Source organism: Taeniopygia guttata, chromosome 2 (genome assembly GCF_048771995.1).
Source record: "Taeniopygia guttata chromosome 2, bTaeGut7.mat, whole genome shotgun sequence".
Classification (NCBI taxonomy): Eukaryota; Metazoa; Chordata; class Aves; order Passeriformes; family Estrildidae; genus Taeniopygia; species Taeniopygia guttata.
The window spans coordinates 54,094,655-54,111,305 of NC_133026.1; the positions used below are offsets into that span (position 1 = coordinate 54,094,655).

The following is a 16,651-nucleotide window of genomic DNA, read 5'->3' on the forward strand; positions in this document are numbered from 1 at the left end:
ATGTTATGTCTGAAACAGAGTTGATTAGGAAATGTAGCCTTCTGCTTGGTTTATTTTTTTAAAAAAGAAGCATGAAATACTAATACAGTATATTGGATGTAGAGAGGCTTTATTAGAATAATCTCTCCCTTAAGATGCTTTAAGACTAACCCATCCACTGACCCATGAAGGGCAAATGCTAAATTCTTATAGTCAAATATATTCATTGTAACTATTAGAAAAAGATAGATGAGCTGTGACTCCTCTTTAAATTACTGTGAGATGGATAAGTACTTACCATCACCTGGAAGGTGATCACCATCACTAGAAGCATCACATCCTAGCTGTTAAAGATGACTGAATTCCTACAAAGGTGGTTTGTTTACATAGCCATAAAACTGCTATAGTATTTCACTCTCTCTCTCTGTCTCCCTGTACATTTTTATAACACTGCTCTCATAAAAAGGTAAATTTCAGATACTGCAAAGGCAACTGGAAAGTAGACTTTTATTGAACAATCTCATTTTTTAAGAAAGCAACATAATATAATAATTTACAAACCCCTAATCTTAAATCAGAAAAGAATTTATTAAAGCAGCAACTGTGCACACTTTGCAGCATGAGGCCTTTTGATGACCCACTGAAGGCTAAACAATGAGTTTCCTTAAGCTCAGCCAGTGACAGCTCTGTAGCATGTGGCTAAATACCTGCAGGTATCACAGAAGAGCAATGAGAATTTTGATCTCAGGATCTAGCCCAGGGACTTGAACTCCAGAAACTGAGAGTCCTCACAACACTTGGAGCTTCATTTGAACCCGAAGGAGCTCAGAGACTAATCCTTAGTACATTGTAATTTTGCCATAGGGGTTATCAAGGGTATAGGGTACTGAACCCACCAGGAGAGAGGGAACCACACAGCCCAGTTCCCCTGCATCCATGCTCAGAGGGAAACTGGGAGCCAAAGGCTACTACTTCTCAGAAGGACAGGATCCAGGCAAAATTGCATGTTAGCCTCTGGCTCCATCTGCCAGCTATCTACAAAAAAGGTCAGATACTGACCCTGAATTTGGCTGGAATCAAGAACCATGTATCAGTATGATCCATCCTACCTGAAAACAAATTAAAATAAATCACCTTCCTACCACCACCATTGCCTCATAAGAAGCTCACAATAATGCAGAATAGAGTTACTTAGTAAATATTTCTAAGCTTGTGGGTTAAAGTTCATGAGCTGTACTGCTCTGGCCCAACACTGCATTCAGTATTTGAGGCTCAGAACTCAGGCACAAAGGATCTTCCTCAGACATGAGAGAAGTATCCTACACAAAGCTTATCTAAACAAATGTACTTTTGCTCCAGAAGCTATTATTTTCTGTCCATCATTTCAGTATGATTGTTACTGTGGACTGCACTAGTCATAGGACTGTCCCTCTCTTGCTGCCTTGAACATTAGGCATCTTCCAGAGGTTAACTACCCCATATTTCCAACTCCTGGGACCAGCTTCAAGAGGCTGCCCTGACACCATGGACCAGATTTTTCTAGTGATGTAGACTGCATCTTGAAAAACTGGAAAACAATGCTGGTATGGATTGGAGAGGGGTGTGAAGGATTTTTGTGGATTTGTGTCTGTTTGTTAGCTTGTTTGTTTGTTTGCAGTGGTTTTGTTTGGTTGGATTTTTAAGGTTTTGAGACAGATTTAAACCATGCAACTACAGTACTTAAGCCTCGGTATTAAAAGTTGATACCCTGTTAGAAATATAGGCCATATCATGTTTCTACTGTGGTACACCAAAAAATTATCAAGTACATTAATGATAAAGAGTTGTCTTTAAGTGATGAGCACATGAACACAAGAACCAGAATGAGAACCACAGTTGTTTGATAAATCTATGCCTGCTCCTGGTACATATTTCAAAAGCACGAAGTTCATTAATAGCATAAAGAAGTAAGTAACTACAACCTAATGAGTCAGAGCAGGTAACTCCCAGACACATAATTTTTCAAGTCCTGCTTGCTCTCTGCCATGCTTGCAACATCTCCCAAAGTCACCAAAAGGGTTTCAATCTAATTTAATTCCCTCATGTAATACTAGGGGAATTGTTTGTAAAGTTTGATAAAAATAATCAGAGTAATTAAATCTTATACTCAAGCAACAGGGGTGTGAACATACTCAAGCCACATGTGAAAACTTTTTAGTAGTTTTCTTGGTCTTCGACGCCCATCTCTCTAACTATGTAACGTAAAATGATACTCAATGATACTCAGTAAAATTATACTCAATGTTCTGAAGCTTCTTTTTAAAAAATAACTTCAAAATTTAGAATGTACTACAAATGAGAAAAGGTTCACATTATTTAAATCTAAAGCACTGGCCCAAGTCCAGAGTGATTCAGAATGAGTACAATAACAAGTAAATTCAAATAAAATTTAAGAATAAAAAATTAACTGTTTTAAAACTGAAAATGCTTGAGTTTCATAGCCTATTCCACTCATCACAACTCCCTCAATTTAGAAAAAACCAAGGGTAGTCACTGGTGACTCCATTTTAGAAAAAATGAAGGGCCTTCTGGACCTGACCTGCAGGGAGGTGTGTTGCCTCCTTGTGACCTGGGTCAGGGACATTGCCAATAAATTTCCCAGGCTGGTATTGCCCGCTGATTATTACCCACTACTGGTTTTCCAAGTGGATACTGATGAAGTCTCAGCAAGAAGGCTGTGGATGACCAGGAAGGATCTCCAGATCTAGAGACAAGTGATCAAGTTGTTTTCTGTTCTGTCCTGCCAGTTGCAGGGAGTGTTGGGGCAAGAAACACAAAAATCATGCAGATGAACACTGGTGTTACCAGCAGAATTTTGGGGTTTTTGGTTGTTGATCAGTTTATATGACAGAGAGCCCACTGGCAACAAACAGGGTCCACCTGTCTCAAAGTGGAGACAGAATCTCAGCTCAGGACTTTGCAGGACTTTTTGAGGAAGTATTACACTAGATTTGAAGAGGGATGTGGATGTTGCCAGGGTCAACAAAGACAAGGTGTGGTATAGGGAGGACTATTGCAACCACCTGAATAGCAAAAGAAGGCTCAAAAAGGGATATCTCCAGCAAGAACAAACATTTGAAGAAATAACCACGGGACTATGGGGTAGTCATTCTCATCCCTACTTGGATATCTACTCAATCATAAAATGCCTGCAGATCAACACATTCAGTATGGGAAAAAAAGCCCAGGAGGAACTAGAGGTTGTGTGCACTCACAGGGCTTTACTCTCATTGCAGTTAAAGACATGGTAGGGTGCTTTGCATGACTGGCATCACAGAATTATAGAATATCCTGATTTGGACGGGATAAACAAGGGTCACTCATGACTGAGTGTAGCTATTGATGTGTACAGGCTGTTCAGAAGAGAAAGGGGAGAAAGGAGAGGTGGAGGCATCCACCACAAGAGGTAGATTGAGTGTGAGGAGCTGTCTTTGAAGAACAGCCACAAGCAGGTTGAAAGCCTGTGGGTAAGAATCAGAAGCAGAAGAAACAAAGGGAAACTTCTGGTTGGTTTCTACTACAGCCATTCTGATCAAGGGGATTCTATTGGTGGAGCCTTCTTGCTCCAGCTACTGGAGGCATTGCACTCATGGGCTCTTACCATTCTGGAAGACTTCAACCACCATGACATCTGCTAGAAAAGTAGCACAGCAAGCTGTAGAAAATCCAGGAGACTCCTAGAATGCATGGAGTATAACTTCTTGACCCAGATAATAGAAAGCCCTACAAGAAGAGATGTGTTACTGGATCTGTTGGTCACCAACACAAGTGAGCTTATTGGGGATGCCAAAATTTGAAGAAGCCTGGTCTGCAGTGATCTTGCACTGGTGGAGCTCACAGTCCTGAGAAATGTGGGTGAGGTAAGGAGTAAGATTAGGCCCCTGAACTTTAGGAAAGCAGATTTCCAGCCTTCCAGGGAGATAGTGGGATCCTGTGAAAAACTGCCCACAGGGACAAAGGGGTGGAACAGAGCTGGCAGTTCTTTAAGGAAGTGTTCCATAAAAAGCAAGAGCAAGCAATCTCCAGGAGCAAGAAATCAGGCAAAGAAGCAAGAGAGAGCTGGTCAAACTGAAGGAAAAGTAAATGAATGGACAGTTAAGGCTAGGACAGGTGACCCAGGGAGAGTATAAAGACAAAGTATGGTTGTGTAGTGATGGGAGGAGAAAGGCCAAGGTGAAGATGGAACTGATCCTGCTAAGGGATGCAAAGAATGACAGAAAGGGCTTTTATGGGTATGCTAACCAGAACAGGAGGGCCAAAGAGGGTGTACACCCTCTGATAAACAGTGATGGAAAACTGGCAGCAAAGGATAAGGAGAAAGTTGAGGTACTCAGCTACAATTTTGTCTCATTCTTTAATGACAACGTTTCTTTCCACACCTCTCAAGAGGATGGAGAGCAGGATGGAGACTGGGGAAGTAAAGTTCCTCTTATAGCAAGGACGTAGGGAAGATGTGATTGCTCAGTCCAAGTATAATTTTTTCCTCTGATAATTGATAAAACCAGATGGGTACAAACTGGACATGAATGTTTCTAGCTGATTATTAGAAGGTTTCCTAACCATCACAGTAGAAGGTTTGGAATGAGGTTTCCAGTAGGATTAGCAGGTAAACCAACATGTATGTACATATGTGACAGCACAAGAGTTAAAAAAAAAACCAAACATTTTGCCTCAAGATGAGGTAGTCCTAAAGGGCTACACACTGTAGGAAAGACAGACCATGAAACTGCAGTGGTAGAGTTCCTCTCTATGTGAGGCAACACCTGGAATGTATTAGGCTCTGTCTTGGGGTGGAGGACAAGCAAGTCAAGTGGTTTTGGGTTAGGATAAAACAGCAGACTACTAAGGGTGACATTTTTGTGGGTGTTTGCTACAGGTAGGAATAAGTGTATGATGCCTACAGGCAGCTTGAATCAGTATTGAAGGCATAGTTCCTGTGGGGGCCTTAAACTACCCTGACATCTGCTGGAGAAACAACACATTGAACTACAAACAGCCCAGAAGGTCCCTGGAAAGCAGTGATGATAGCTTCCTCACACAGGTAGTGAGAACCCCAGAAGGAAAGATGTGCTTCCTGACCTCATACTAACAAACAGGGAAGGTCTTGTTGGAGATGTGAAGGTTGGGAGCAGCCTTGGCTCTAGTGACTATAAGACTGTGGAGTTCAGTATGAAGGAAGGAGACAAAGAAGAAGCAGGGCAGCAAATAAAATTGTTACCATGGACTTCAGGAGAGATAATTTTAGCCTCTTTAGGGATCTTCTTGAAAGAATCCAATGGGAACAGGTCCTGAGGGAAGAGAATTCTAAGAGCTGATTGATATTCAAGGATCACATCCTCCAGGCTCAAGAACAGTGCATCCCAATGAGCAAGAAATTGGGCAAAGAGGTTAAAGAGAGATCTTAATGTATGAATAAAGAGCTCCTGTCAATACTCAAGCAGAAAATACAGAGGAGATGGAAACAGGGTTAGGTCACATGGGCTGAATATAGAAAGGTTGTCAGTATAAGTAGAAATGAGACAAGTAAGATCAAAACCCATCTAGAATTAAACCTGGCCAAGAACGTCAAGTACAACAAATAGAGTTTCTTCAAATATATTAACAACAAAAGGAAAACAAAGGAAAATATGGGCCTATTACTAGATGGAGAGGGGACCCTGTTAAAAAAAAAAAGGATACAGAGAAGGCAGAGTGACTGAATGATTTCATTGCATCAATCTTCACTGACATGGCCGACCCTTGGGAATCTTTGACCCAGGAGACCACGGTCAAGGAACATTGGCTAGAAAACTTTCCCTCTCTCAAGGAGCATTCTGTTACAGAACATCCAGGCAGATTTAATGGCTGGTCCATGGGTCCTGATGGGATGCACACATGAGTGCTGAGAGAGCTGATGGACACAACAGCAGGGCTTTTAATGGTCATCTTTGAAATGTTGCAGAGATCAGGAGAGGTCTGAGGTCTTCCTGAGCACTGGAAGCAAGTAAATGTCACCTCGGTCTTCAAAAGGGGCAAGAAGGACCCAGGGAAATACCAGCCAGTCAGCCTAACTCAATCGATGGAAAGGTGACAGAGTGCCTCATTCTGAAGGCCATTTCTGTCCACGTGGATGACAAGAAGGGGATCAGGAGTAGTCAGCATGGATTCACTAAAGGTAAATCATGTTTGACCAGCTTGCTGGCTTTCCATGATGGGACAACCACCTGGATGGATGAAGGGAGAGCAGTGTGTGTTGTCTACCTCAACTTCAACAAGACTTCTGACACTACCTCGCACAATGTCTTCATAGGTAAACCTAGGAAGTGTGGACTGGATAAATGGACAGCAAGGTGGATTGAGAACTGGACAAAAGGCACATGACAGAGGGATAAAATCAATAGAAGAGGGTCTAGCTGGAGGCATGTCACTAGTGGTGTCTGCCAAGAGTCAATATTCGGTCCAGTATTGTTTAACTTTTTCAACCTGGGGGAAGGGGCAGATGACTCCTCAGCAAGTTCACAGACACAAAACTGGGAGGAATGGCAGATACCACAGAGGGCTGTGCAGCCCTTCCGAAGGACCTCAGCAGGTTGGAAAGATGAGCAGAAAGAAATGTCTGAAGTCCAACAAGGGCAATTGCAGAGTCCTGTGCCTGGGGAAGAATAACCCCTGCACCAGTGCAGGCTGGGGGCCAAACTGATGGAAAGCAGCTCTGCAGAGAAGGACCTGTGGGTCCTGGTGGACAACAAGCTGTCCATGAGCCAGCAGTGAGCCCCTGTGGCCAAGGCAGCCAATGGTCTCCTCAGGTGCATTCGGAAGAGCATTGACAGCAGGTCAGCAGGTTATCCTGCCCCTCTACTCAGCCCAGGTGAGGCCACATCTGGAGTGCTGTGTCCAGTTCTGGGCTCCTCAGTACAAGAGCAACATGGAGCTCCCTGAGTGGATTCAGCAAAGAGCAAGATGATCAGGGGACTGGAGTATCTCTTATAAGGAGAGAGGCCGGGTCTGTTCAGCCTTGAGAAGAGACAACTGAGAGGTGACCTCACTAATGTGTATAATATCTAAAGGAGGGTGCCAAGAGGATGGGGCCAGGCTCTTCTCATGGTGCCAAGCAATACAAGAGACAACAGGCAGAGACTGATGCCAGAAAGTTCTACCCGAATATAAGAAATAACTTCTTTATTGTGAGGATGATCAAGTGCTGGAGAAGCTGTGGAGTCTCCCTCACTGGAGATAATCAAGAACCATCTGGACACAATCCTATGTCATGTGAATCTAGGATGATTCTGCACAGGGAGGTTGGACCTGATAACCCTCTGTGATAACTTCAGCTAGTACGTTTACAGCTGCACTTTCAACCACAATCTGTTTTCTCTGTTTTTCTCTTCTGAGTGCTACCTTGATTTCACCTCCATGCTGTGTGACACTTTTTTCTTCGCTTAAATATAGAAAATCTAGAATAAATTTACTGCTTTACCGTTACCATCTCATTTTGTTCTCTCTTCCATATGACCCACAAATGTATATGTTATAATAACTCTGTTTCAACTTCTATTACCCTTAGTGCAGCTGTGGGAATCTAGCAGTCAACATCTATGATATCAATACCTACTGCATTCTTAATCGGAAGGAAGAAGCCCAAGGAGATAAATACATGAGGAGACTAGTGTACTTTACTATCTCCATCTTAGTAAATAAAGGCAACTTTTCTCTCTCCTCAAAAAGTGAGAGGAGCCATGTAAAGACATGCACAAGGAAAACAGTGCACTCTTCTTTAAAACCTAAGCATTTGAGTCAGAAGCTGTCTTTTGGGCATGTTCTCAGAGATCAAATTTAACTTTGCTCCTGGAAAATGTAATTATTTCCCTTATTCTTCTGTAAATATTGTATCATAGTTACAGTTTAATAAACTTCATTCATCAGTTTATACCACTAATCTTATTCATTCACAATTTATTAAAATAGGAGGTTTTTCACAAGCAGCAAAAGAGATGCAACTCCTAAAGATATATCAACTGCTTTAGTTTACATTTCCCACAGCATGGCTCGCTAGGTCTATAATGTATTTTTCACTCTCTGGTGTTTGCTCAAAAACTCTCAAACACAATATAAATTCCTCTGTTAAACCACACAATTATTTTTACTAATCCATTGAGAATTGCAAAGCTGAAGTGTTTGAACAGAGGCAGCCTGGTACAATAATCTAACAGTCCATTTAAGCAGGTGCAGAAAGTATTATGCAAATTTCAACTAACTTCTTTTTTATGCATGAGCACCTCACATTAATATTCCTCAGGCATAAAATTCATTCCTTTGACAGTCACCACTAACTTGCTATAGTCAGTTATCACCAGGGTGGTATCAACCTGTGCATGCTACAAATAGAACATGTTTTCCTAACTATCTTAGTTCAAAGGACATAAGCTGTACAAGATGACCTGGGTTTAATGCACAGAAGTAAACTAAAAGTAGCAGAGTGGTGTCCCACTGCCACCACCAGCAGAGATTTCTGGAGAGTCGGACCTGCATTTGAAAGCTGCATATTGAAAATTTCCTTCTAAGATAAGCTTGAATGGCCTTCCCAAAAAACTCCACGGAGAACTCATAGAGTATGAAAATCATAATTTTGTGAGGGAAAGTGTACTTCTGTTTGCAGTTCATTCTTATTTCATTGAAAATAAATATTAGAAAGTTTTGCCAGAATAAAACCCTGCTAATTACAGAAGCTAGGAAACCTTCATTGAAATCTACAAGACCTGCTTTTTTGACTTTTTGAAAAGGTTCCAGCACATATAATGCAATCCGTCTTCACAGGTTCATGAAGCTGAGGAAGCAGGATCTGAGAAGATGGTTTTCCCCACTGGTTAAGGTTGTGGGGAGAAAAAACCTCCTACTCATCACACTTCATAGAATAAACTAGTATGGAGAAGTTCACAGAGCATCTTCCCTTAAATCTTGGTCATGCACATTGTGAAAATAGCATCAGCCTTGGCTGGAATAAACTTTATATATACATCTAACTACTGAGCATCTTTGGTTTGAGTAGACCAATAGAACCTGCCACACTGGTGTCTTATCTACCTACCACATACACTTAATTACAGGGCTCTTGTTAAGTTGCTTTTTGCTGGGTTACAAATTCGCTTCAGAATTCAGCTCTGGCTGCCAACAAGAATTCAGTGCTGTGTAGAGGCATGAGCCAACCAACAGGTCTTAGCATCCTGAATCTGATGATCTGGGGCTTTCTCCTACAAGCTCTGCCCATGGGACAGGGATTCTTTAGCATTCAAACCTCTCTGAACTTACATTTCAGTCATACCAGCCTCCATTCCTTGTCTCTTGCCCTGCCTCCTGGATGTGCTTGGATTTACAATATAGATAGCTTGTCTCCTGAGCCAAAGTCTTGTATGTATGTTGTAGGCTTGTCTCTAGTCCTGTCTTTGACATAATTTCCAGGTATTCCCATTTGAGATCCTGACTAGGCATTGGATCTGGTTTCAGACCCCTCTGTACCCACTTTCCATCACTGGAGGTCATTTTCTGCTTCTGGCTCGTCTCCTCTTAGGAAACAGCAAGCCTCACTTGCTGTTTCCTAAGAGGCAAGACAGAAAGACAGATACTGAATAGTCCTGTGACAAATCTCTTGTCCTCACAGATTCTTCTTTCTAGCCTGTCTGCAGTAGAAGACTCCAGCAAGAAGCCTAAAGCTCATCTCAATATTGAATAACAGCTGTATCCCACTGTTGTACTCCATCCAACCATCCCACAGACATCACATATCATTATTCCAAATATGAGACAATTCATCCACAGCGGAGGCTTTTCTCATCCAATAGATAGCCAACAAATTGGTGGACAGAACCTTTCACTGATCTGCACTGGACTGAACATTACTAGCTGAGTCATGCCACTGTCTGGGCTAACAAAAAGTCTTATAATGCTCACCAAGTCTAACATCCACCTTCTAAATTGCCTACTTACACTCCAGAGACAGCAAACAAGTAGGACATCAGCACTCTACTTCCCCATGCAGCCCCCTCTGCCCTAAACTCCAATACAGCTCCTAGAGACTGACATATGCTTTTTATCTCTTGGTTATGCATTTGATACTTCTTGAAGCATATAAATTAAATCCAAACTCAGAAAAACATTCTATGAAAGGTAACTTGGAAGATGAATCAGAAGAACTTTTCTGTGCTGAATAGCATGTGAAATGAAAGTATATTTGTGGACAAATATCAATGTGCTTATTATTAAGACATTTGGAACAGTTTTCAATTTACTAAACCATGGCTTTTATTTCAGCAGTGAATGCAATGAACTGTATTAAACTCAACAGTAGCAAGAGCAAAGGTTTATTAGCGACTTTACAAAATCTCACAAAACAGGTTATTTGAGAGTAAAGATTGTCATCTGAAACTGTGACTTACAGTAATACATCATTATAAAAAATAAATGGGTTTATGTGTTTTATATTTCTGTGTTGCATATGAGATAAAAATATAATCCAAAACTAGAAATGTCTTTCCTGCCTTGCACCACGGGTAGGTCTGTGTTAAATACACATAACACATTCCCATTCTGCCAAGATAGCATTTTACATGTAGTTTGGGTGGAAATTACCTTAATTAGGTTAGGTAGAAATCAGGTCTTGTGTCATAAGAATACAGGCCATATATACATGGTCTTTATTAAATTAATAAAATAAATACTCCTTCTGGAAATAGGTGCTAATTCCATCCTATGAGTAAGTGATTTAACAGCAGAGAGGAATCACCCCCCAGGTTTACTTTGGAATTCTTTCCATCACAATCCTCCCCAAGGAGAGAAGGACCACATCCCAAAGAAATGAATGTCTTTAAAAGTTGTAAATATTTCTTCAGCTGTACAGTCACTGTGCTTTACTAGACACACAATCTCCAGATATGCAAACCTTTGTGTGGGTTTCATTCAGCTCTGTCATCCCAGCATATCTGAAGGGGCTGCTTGGTACTCAGAACAAGGCCTGAAAGGATTATCACAACACTTCTCCTGGAGACATTACATATTGCCACAGTCCTAGGCAAGCCTCCCTTAATTTCCCTTGACAGTTCATCATATCCTGACAGCAAAATTCCTCTCTATCAACTTGCAGGCTTTTTGTCCTCCTCATCATACAGCCTGGACTAGAAGTTTCCATTATTGAAATGCAAGTGTTCTAGCATTTCATGTTACTTAGGTTTGATTTTATTGCTTAAGATTCTATTTAAGATTTTTGTGTAATGCAGCATGGCATTGGTAAAGATTAAGTATTTTGATGGGTTTTTTTTGCTCTTTGCTTTGTCTAAAATAAATGATCATTACTTCAATTAAAATTACATTATAGAAAAATAAAGCATAGTAAACAAGCATGGTTCATGCAAACCAGCATGCTTCTTGCAGTCAAAATATGCAACACTGGCAGCAGCTAAGATGCATCTCAGATGTATCTTTCAGCAATAGCATTCCAGTAAAAAAACTACAAAAATTATTAATAACTGACCATTGATTGTTTTAGAGTACTACATTTATAAGTTAGAGATGTTGTATCAGAATCCACTGTTATTTGTCACTTCTCATCAAACAAGCAGATTTGGCTCTTATCTGAACTTACATGATATTTGTCTCTAAGAAAAGGCAGGTTTGACTGAAAAGATTGGAAAATTATTAGAGAACCAATATCACAGCATGTGAATAAGAAAGACTACAGCACATGTTTCTAGGTGTTGCAACAGATTTCCCCATATATTCTGCGTATTTTATGACATACCAAGTGGTTCAACCAATTTGTCTTTTTGGACAATTGACAAATAGCCAGTGTTTGCTGTTTCTGCTTTTATACACAATTTATTTTGCAATTAAAGGAATAAACCAGACCAATACTAAAACCTCCTCCTCCCTACATCTGACTTAAGAAATACCTACATTCAAAGAGCCACAAATTCCATTATCCCATTATTTTATACCAGGACGCAAGCTTCACTGCAGGTGAAAGAGAGAGAGTCTCTAGGTTATCATGTCTCCCTCTAATTCATGTTGGAGCCAAAAAGACTATTCAAAAACAGTTGGAAAAACAGTTCTAACCATGTTAAATAACTTTGTTTTGTCTGACCAATTCCAGCCTCATAAGCCTTTACTTCCTATAGACTGACCTTTTTTTAAAGCTCTACCTGAATTTTAACTGACTTTATTTTAACATATTCTGAAACATTTAAGGGGGTAGGATGCTCTCTCAAGTCACTTCTGTATTAGATTACACATTTCAAATCTGTAGGCTCTGTCATATTGAACATACTCAACATGGACTGGCAACCACCAAAAAAAGCATCTTTCCCATCTTCTAGAAATTGTGATATGACTTCCTGCAAACAAGAGTGTAGCAGAAATGCAATATTATTAATCCCAGCATTCACTGAAATTATTCACAATTAGCATTTGCTTGACTAATATCAGCACTTTTTCTACATTCAGAGCTGTTAAGCTTCCTCGGGGAAACTTAACAGTTCAGTACCTGTATTTTTCAGGATTTTATGGCTTAAATTCTGGTGTCTGAGCCTGGCTTTTAGCAAGCAAAGGATGGAATGGCACAAGGATTTGTAAAAATAACTCCTGTTTCTTTTTTAGCTTACTGCTGTGTGTCACTGCCTCTGAGAGAAGAGCTGATGAAAATCTCTGGCAGGGAAAGTGAGATACACTTATATATGGTAATGATTTTTAAAAATGAAAAAATTTATTTTATAGCTATAGGTTTCATTATTTATTTAGTAGTTCGTCCAATAATTCTTCTAGCCCTGAACAGCAGCTCCACTTCAAAAGAAAACCCACAAAAGCATTCAGAAAACTGGTAAGTGCAACATTTTGTGCATGTGCTTGTCAGAGACTGATATCTTGTGTTATCCAGTGTTTGTTTAACAGAATCTTATCAATGATTTAATGAGCTGTTTGTTAGGTAGGAATTTTCTAAGAGGAAATGCCACAGTCAAAGACACAGTTTAAAAGAAAAACTGTTGAATGGTAACACAAAAAGGTTGAATAGTATCTTCCGAAACACATTTATACATGCTTGTTCACTTCCACTTACCCATGAAACAATGCATAGCTAATTCATGTGAGAATTAACCTCAAAACATACAGAATTGCTCAGTGACATTGTGCAAGAGCTTAAATAGACACTTGCTTTACATAAGTGCATGCTCCTCCCAGCCTCTCTGCCTGCCAGTGCAAGTTTTGTGGAAGACCTTTCATGCACATTTTCAATGTACAGCTGATGTCAAATTTGCCACTCCTGCTTTTTCAGTTTGTCTTTGAAATTAACAAAACATCCGCTTGTAATACTTGTGCTTTAGAAATAGCATATTCCTGTGCAGCAACAGCAGTCCTGCTTTCCACAACTTTACACATGAACTTTTTATCATAATGTCACTTTCTCTAAAGCACCAGGCAATTCTTGCCAGAACAGCTTAGATAGTGGTACAGAAAGCAGTTGGGTGCACAGCACAGAGCAAATTAATACATTGACTTTAGCAGAAGATACTCCCTATCCTGGTTACTTACAGGAGGATAGGTACAAAGAAAAAACACATCCATAATGCCTTATATATAGCGGCTCTTTTATCTTCATTTATGGGTATTCATTTTAATTTCCTGGATCCTACTGTGAATGCTTCCAGCAGACTGCACATTAGCTACAGTTAAATATTTCTTAAACAGAGTTTTTGCTCGGTGTGGGGACACTTGGCTTATTCCCTGGCACACAACACCTGCATTAGCTTCCCCACATGTATCCCTACACCTTCCACAGTTTTGGATCTAAGAGCAGGTGGAAAACAATTTACAGACCTTTAACAGCACTTGCTATTAGTGTCTTTCTTCTGCACACTCATGTTTGAGAAGTGGACTGCCAGGAGACCATCCCCAGGCACAGGGAAGAAAGTCTCCTAGAGCGCTTAGGAATGGACTAAGGAAGATAGACAAGCAAACTAGGACAGATTCAAGCATAGCTGAATTTCTATTTGCAGTCACTCTTTTCTCTCCTCCTCATGTACTACAGTATTTCAGGATTTGACCTTCAGTGAATATAAATACTGGAGAACATCTTCACTAAGATAGTGATACACCCATTGCAAACACAGTTGGTATAAGCCCATATCCTTCTGTGGAAAAATATGATAATGAAACAGCTCTGAGCTGATAAAAGACATGATAAAGACTTATCAAATAATTCCTGTCCTATTAGAAACCAAATTATATTCAGAATACAAGCCTTTTAGAGTGACCACTTGCTCTCTCTGGTGGTACCATGGATCTTGCACAACTACATTCATACTGCCTTTTCGTCATATTTGCCCTTCAATCTTAGTCACTCCTTAATATTTTGAGAATTAATCTCCTTGTCTGCCTGCACAGTTTCAGAGGATGATGGTTTTCCACTGCACAGTGTGGAGCAGACCAAAACTTGGATGTGTAGAGGATCACACTGATGTGGAAATAGCCACAAGCTCTCCTCCAGAATAATTCAGCAGAAAGAATACAAACTTCTGAATATAGATAGGCCTTATGAATAAAGCAGGAATGTATTTCAGTGAGAGTAAAAAATGCTTTTTATTCTGGGCATAACAGTCAATTTAAACATCCACAGCTGTTTAAATGCACCTTATAATTTCCCTAGAAATACGGCACACTACGTTGATATATACATGAAGACATTTACATGTGTAGAAGAGCAAATTCCTTTGAGAAGTCACTCTCCATTGCAGCATAAATACTGTACCACTGAGGTGGAAGTTGTTAGTGTACCTTACCAGTAGGTCAGTCAGCAATTCTATCTGTCTTTTTGACAATTTGTTCACAGCTTCCTAATTCCCTTGTGGTTTCTTGTTCACTGAAAACCCCTTAGAATGCACTGTGAGTGCAGGTTTCCTTTTCTTTTCTGTGTTGTGCAAAGGCAAGCTACAGAGCAGAGAGTTTTTTTCCACAAGGCCAAATGCACATTCCTTCACAGTTCCTTCCTATCACAGTTGATAAATTCCTGATTCAAGATTGAGAGCAGCTCCAGCCAAGTCCCTCAGCTGTGGCTCCATTTCAAGAGGGGTTAAACTGCCTCATATCCCATTGGTTTCAATGGGAGACAGAGAGGCCTGGCTCCTCCATGTTACATGGTCCATGTATGGTTTGTATATTGGAGCCAATTTCATGTACAAGATACACTGACAGCACTATCCAGTCTTTTTCTTTTCAGTGCTTAAACCAAAGAATTCAGAAATGAGGAAAACCATTTTACTTCATCCTCCATTTCTGTACCCAGTGAGACCCTTTCATTCTTTGTTAGCAAAAAGAAGTGTTTAATGCCAAGACGAGAGGTGCTGAGATCCAGGTGTTAAAATTATTCCCTTTATACTGATATGCTGAATTCAGCATCCTAAATCTTTATCCAAATAAAAAATTCCAATAATTAAGTGACCAGTGAGTGAAATTCTAATGAGTATGAGTGGGCCAACTCATTTTTTATCCCTAGAGCTCCTGAATATTCCACTCTCAAAGAAGAAAGGGGAGGTGAAAGCGTTTGAAGATATATTAAAATAATGCCATTTAGAATAGATCCCTTTTCAAAATATTTGCTAAATAATACAGTGTGTGTTTTTTTAAGCAAACCGCCTTTTTTTCTTTAAAAATACTTTTAATTCTTCAACAGTGTATTACTAAATAAACTGACAAAACATCTCAGAACCTAACATAAATGTGCAATTTTAATGCCTTCTAATCACACAAATCAGCACAAGATTTTTGTACTTGTGCATGACCTTCTTCAAATTATCCCTCCATTTTGGCTGAATGAGAATGAGCATGGGCTATTTGATAAAAAACACTAAGTGTGTGAAATGAGGGGCCCTCATCGTTTCTGCCAGACTCCTCTTGACAGAATGATGATAGAAGCATCACATCCCTGGGAGAGTAAATGCAAACTGACAGGAGATGAGCCTTTAGATGTTGAATATAATCTTGAATTGTGCTTGAAGTGTCTTATTATCTTGTCTTTTGATGTCTGAAGGGGTGGCTCATTGTTAGAAAAAGGAAAGCCCTTGCACATCTTTGCCATCTTTAAAAATTGTTTGGCCTTTAACAACTGCTTTTCCAACTAATGTCCATTTCTCCTGACAATAAATATGGCAGGTCGTCAGCAAGTGACAAACAATTTACTTTACATGCCAAGCTTTTATGTCTTTTGAGAGCTCATGTGGAAGCATATTTTAAAAAGCCAGGAAATTAGCACCATTACAAATGTTAAAATGGCTGCATGTGTGTAGCATGCTGTGTGGTTATTCATTACTGCTACATTTCTGTTTAAATTCCTGTCTTTCCTGTAATCAGACTGCTGTTAAAGTTCTTTATTTATCATTGACTAAAAATAGTCAATGAAAAATAAAGAGCAAGAGGCAATTTTCTTCTGCTCTAAAAAAAGAAGTATTATAGATAAAGTACATGGGTAATGCATAAAATCATATTTATTAATCATAACAAATCAATATTAGTAGCAGTATGGCACAGTTTACCTGTATTGCAGATCCTCACAATCACATCACTGTTTTTCCACCTTCAAGCAGCTTGACTTTTTTCTTCTTTTTTTTCCAACTTAAAA

The 16,651-nt window shown here is 39.8% G+C and overlaps 1 protein-coding gene and 1 long non-coding RNA gene across 9 annotated transcripts in view; one reads left to right on the forward strand and one right to left on the reverse strand.

The window, feature by feature from the left end:
* POU6F2 (POU class 6 homeobox 2) overlaps positions 1 to 16,651 on the reverse strand; it is a 318,916-nt gene that overhangs the window by 229,782 nt on the left and 72,483 nt on the right. The gene's annotated exons all lie outside the window — the stretch shown is intronic.
* Positions 12,524 to 16,651, forward strand: part of LOC140682299 (uncharacterized) — a 57,296-nt gene continuing 53,168 nt past the window's right edge. The window contains exon 1 of one of the 4 annotated variants that reach the window (XR_012053835.1): positions 12,524 to 12,859. This is a non-coding gene — a long non-coding RNA (uncharacterized lncRNA). The remainder of the gene's footprint in view (positions 12,860 to 16,651) is intronic. The other 3 variants (XR_012053834.1, XR_012053833.1, XR_012053832.1) reach the window with 3 other exon arrangements.